Raw genomic sequence first — 5,339 nt, forward strand, 5'->3', positions numbered from 1 at the left:
TTATAAAATGATGTTAAACAGAGCATACTAACATTTCTTCCCAATGATTAATTTGACAAGTTTGTCACAATTGCCATGTCATCTGCTCACCTACTGTTCATGACAGGTCTCTGACACCAACTCATAATTGCTTGGGAAAAAAATTAGCATTTGGCCTTTGGCAGCCAAACTCAGCTAGACTTATAAATGAAAGTTACTGCTCCAGAGTTGATATTTTTTTCAAGGTCAGATAAACAAAATGTAATAAAATTCGATTGTAAGTAGAATGGGTAAGTGCATACCTGCATTGGAACCAAAACTCATAAAGCAGATATATGTCAAGCATGCCTCCAGAGTTATAAAAAATACACAGAGTTTGTTGGTTTATTTATAATATATCCACTATGGAAATAATTTCATATGATTATCTTTGTAATTTTCCGTTTACAAATTACAAATCCAATTACCATTTGAAAACTTCACCTCCCATTGGAAACATTTTATACTTTTCTTTAATGACATAGTCCTATAATGATAATTTTTACTTATAATTTTAAGTTGTGAATTTTTTCTTTTATAAAAATGGATTTGTACTCACTTTGGCAGCACACATACCAAAATTGGAATGGTACAGAGAAGATTAGCATGGCGTCTGTGCAAGGATGACTCGCGAATTCATGAAATGTTCAATATCTTCATGAAAATGGCCATACTGCTCGAAGAAATTTATAGATTTGATGCTATTCTTCTTCATTATTTTTATCTTTTTTTTTCTTTATTCAACTTTCTGTGATGTTAACTTTTAAAAAATTTGATGTTTTAACTTACGGTCTACTGGTCATTCTTCAACTATATGTCAATTATCCTCTAGTTTCCACTTCAGATGCAACCTATAATTTTTATATGAAATATTCTTATCAATAATTGTAAGGTTCTAAATATTTTCAAACTTTTATCATGAATTCTTTTTTCTTTTTTAGTTATATAATTTCCTTTCTGTATTTTTACATAATAGATATTTAATATGTTTGTTTTTTTCATATTATTTTTGCTCAGAGAAGTTGTCAAGTACACTATTGTTACTTCACTTTGATTGGAGCTTGCTGCTTGGCCTGACACATGGGCAAATTTCACAAATGTCACATTTGACTTGGAAAAACTTGGCTTTGTTTGCATTTGTGAGTGGGATATTTTACACATAATAAGCTGCAAGATAAATGAAAAGTTTACCTCTTTTTGGTGGCTATGAATCTAGTCCTTCTATGTCTGACACTGGGGAGGGCAGTTGACTCATGTCCTCTGCCGCTATCCTTCATCCACCACTGCATTTGTGCCAAAGCCGCAATTCCCCCAGGAGGCTTCCAGGCAATGCCTGACTGATTCCTGTATTATATTGACTTCCTCTACTACACAACCTTGGCTCGAGAACTGCACTGGTTTCCTAGGGCTGCTCTAACAATTATCAAAACGAGAGTGCCTTAAAACCATTGAAATTCGTTCTAATCGATACTAGACGAAGAAGTCTCAAATAAGTCACACTGGGCTGATATCAAGAAGTCATCAGAGCCGTTCTTACTCCAGAGGCTCTAGGAAAAAATCGTCCCTTGTTTATTCTAGCTTCTGGTGACTGCAGCACTTCTTGACACTCGTGGCTGCATCGCTCCAATCTCAGCCTCATTGGTCATTTGCTTTCTCTTGTGTGTGTGTCTTCTCCTTTTCCTGTCTTTGTGAAATCTCCTCCTCCTCTCTCTTATGAGGACACTTACTAATTTCATTATACAAGATAATACTTTTATCTTAACATCCCTAATTTAACCTTATATTTTACCAAACAAAATTATATTCTTAGGCTCTGATCACGAGGGCCTGATATCCTTAGGGCACTTTTTCAGCCGACCGCATGGGCTCTATTTTAGCATGGACACAATCTTCTTAAAGCTACACTTCTGTATTAAGGCAATGACTCTCCACTCCTCCTTTCTTTATTCATTCCTTTCACAGTTGGCAGATATGCATTGCCATTCCAAGATTCCTCCGACTTACTTCCTTTACCCTTGCTAGTCATTTCCCTCTATTAATATTCTGCTGGTAGAGTATAGATTTTCTTAACCTTTACCATTGGCCAACTCAGGAACTGGTACAAAAAGTATGTTAGTGGTGTGGCCACAGTAGCAGAGATGGAGGTGAGATATAGGCTGGGAGAATGCACTCCCACTTGAAGTTAATTGTACTTCTCAAGACCTAGCCACTTAGCCACAAAGACAAATGCTGAGTAGCTAATATGGCATTATTAATTGAGTAAACAAACAAACAAAAAAAGCTTGGTAATAAGTTGAATTCATTGGAAGTTTTCCACCTGAAAGTTTTAACATTTTATTCTCATGACGATAGGTATCTACTCTGGCTCAGGGTTTACAATTTCAGCCCACAAATGTTCACCCAACACTATTTTCCATCTGATTATCAAATTTCTAATTCACAGGTATGGAACCTCATACAATATAGCATCTAACCAGGGACCCACCAGACTGTGAAGAAAGAGCAATATGGTAATGATTTGCATAGTGTCTGGAATCATAGACATTCAACAATTATTTGCTAAATTAATGAATTATGTCTTTTTTTACTCATGTAGTGTAGTGTTATTAAGAGTGTTTATTGGCATAGAAAGTTAAATATAGCTCACTTTTGTTGACTCCAGGATTTATGCCATTTAATTCCCTATCTAAAAATGATTTTCCATTCTGTAACTGAGAAAAAACGAGAACAAAGAGCTTATTTTAATTCCCTAATTCAAATAGTTATTAGATGAAAGGCAAGCTTTATAATACAAGTTTTTGGACTGTAAGACCTCTCCTTTTACCTAAAACTTCTTACAGAAAACTTCATGAGCCTTTATCAGGTAGAAATCAAGACCAAAGGGTAACATGCAATTCGTGGTGAATTATTCCATTTAGAGATGTTCTTTGAAAATTCAGACGTCTTCACTACGTTAGGAAAATTTTTAAATAATGGAACTGACACTAGTGACATTCCTAATATCATAACAAACAGAATCTTCAAGTGGAAATGAAAAAATATCATAAATAATTGCAAAAGAATTGTGATTATAAAGTTTTATAACTCTGGCCCAGGTAATTGGTCTTAGGAAAATATTGTCTAAAAATAAAAACTTGATGTTGAAGAAGTTATAATATAGTATAATTTCCAAACTACTAAAATTATTTCATGCAATCTAGAACATTTTTCCATGTAAAATTTCTAATATAACTATGCATTTTTGAAAAAGGCTAAGGAAGACTAAATTGTCAAGTGATCACATTGTTTTACCTGGTATTCTATCAGGTAGCATGTACTTACTATGCATTTAGATACTGTCTAAACATACCGTAGGAGAGATAATGTTTCATAAATAAGCTAGACTGACTCTTGTAGCACTATTCCTCTCCCAACAATGTTTCCCCAACTAGATTTATAATTATTTATTAGGTTGGTGCAAAAGTAATTGCAGTTTTTGCCATTAACAGTAATGTAATAAAAATATAAATAAGTAATACAAAATACAAAATAAAATATAAATAAATATGAAAAATAATATAAATATATAAATAAAATATAAAAATATAATAATGCAATAAAGTAATAAAAGTTAGGTTAATGAGTTTAAACATTGTCTTTACCACAGAACATTTCAGAGTCTATAAAATAAGAGTATGTGTATATATGTGTGTGTACATACACATTTAGATATACAATTGTAAGTATATCTATAAATATAAGTATATAACTATAAAATTATATGACCATATGTATTACATATAGTAATAATGAATAATAAAATTTATAAATAAATTCCATAAAGTAATATTTGTATTGGCCATTTAGAAGTCAAAAGGTCAAAATGAGTTGTAATTTTAAAACACTAATTTATATACTTTATGTTTTATATTTTGTATTTTTATAATTATAAAATAGTCAGTTAAGCAAAATACTTTCATTTTATAAAGGAAAAATATCTTCCCTAAACATGTTTTATGCAAAACTACTATGTGTGCTTCTTAGCTTCTTTCCTGCCGTCGATGTTCTGATCTACCAGGATGTTTGTTTGGTATTTATAAATCTAGGTTGCACTTTCTCTATCTGCAAGTATTTTTTAGAGCAATTATAGGCACAGTCCTCTTCTCTCTTCTAAGATGTTCTTAGACTGTTCTTGCTCAACAAAAACATGTTTGGTAGCAACCATCAGGCAGTTTCCCAGCAAGTTCTGTAGCTCTCAGGTGGCCAGGTACCTTGCCAAGAGCAGCAGGTGACTCACTGTTGCCCACACTCCAGAGAATTCTGCCAGCACCCCAGTGCACAAATTCTTGGTCATCCAGTGACTGAAGCCTCTCCTTCTCCAGTGACTTCTGAATCTTAGACTTGATGGGGCCTCTTCCAAATTTATTCCACTCCATTTTACTCTTTGTCAGAGCTAGAGCTAGTGGCTGTCCCCTACATTTTTAATCCTTGCATTTCTTAGCTTTTTTGATGTCCCTTTACATAGTCAGTCTCCTTTTACTAATTAACAATCCCTATTTTTAAATTTTTTTTTTTTCAGATTTCAGCCTGGACCATAACTACTACAAAATTGAACATAGTTGTTCAATATTGTTAAATTCTTCTCTACTTGAATTCTTAGGCAAGTATTCAAATAAAAATTTTTATCACTGAGACCATTTGCTGGCTGTCATAGCAGAAATTAATTATTGAATGGGGATTATTTGAAGAACCACTAGTTTCCTTCATCTATAAGACTAATCCTCTGTCACTTTCATGATCAGCACACCAACACTTTCTTCCATGTCATGTACTATTATATGACATATGGTATATGACACCAGTATTTCAGATTGACTGCAAGTTTGTTTCAACTGTGTTTTAATATCAGTTAAAAACACCAAAAGAGAATTCAAGATAGTTGTGAGCTGTTCATTTCCCTTGTTACATGGTAAGGTAGGAGATTGGGGAAAGATACTTGGGAAAAGGGAAGCATACAATCTTCTGGGCCACCTTGACACTTAGGTGCAAAACAGTTTGAGAACAATTTACAGAAGAATTTTGATACTCCTGTAACAGAATATATGTCTTCTATGTGAATTCTGAGTTCTAAAAAATCTTAAAATAATCAGGGCTTATTGGAAAAATAAGGTTGAGCCAATCTACTTCAACCTACCACAACTCAGAAATAAAAAATAAACACACACACATACACACACACACACACAAATTACCAAGGGCAACAACAACAAAAACACTGAGAAGTTTGAGAAGTAACTCCGTTAGCTAAGGTAGGAAGCTCACTATAGCTATAGATTTCCTAC

The 5,339-nt window shown here is 33.3% G+C and overlaps 1 non-coding gene across 1 annotated transcript; it reads left to right on the forward strand.

The window, feature by feature from the left end:
- Positions 1 to 569: 569 nt before the first annotated feature.
- Positions 570 to 676, forward strand: LOC112625535. Its single transcript, XR_003119629.1, has one exon. It is a non-coding gene; the product is annotated as a U6 spliceosomal RNA (small nuclear RNA).
- Positions 677 to 5,339: the final 4,663 nt, after the last annotated feature.

The sequence above is a fragment of the Theropithecus gelada genome, chromosome 5 (assembly GCF_003255815.1).
Source record: "Theropithecus gelada isolate Dixy chromosome 5, Tgel_1.0, whole genome shotgun sequence".
Classification (NCBI taxonomy): Eukaryota; Metazoa; Chordata; class Mammalia; order Primates; family Cercopithecidae; genus Theropithecus; species Theropithecus gelada.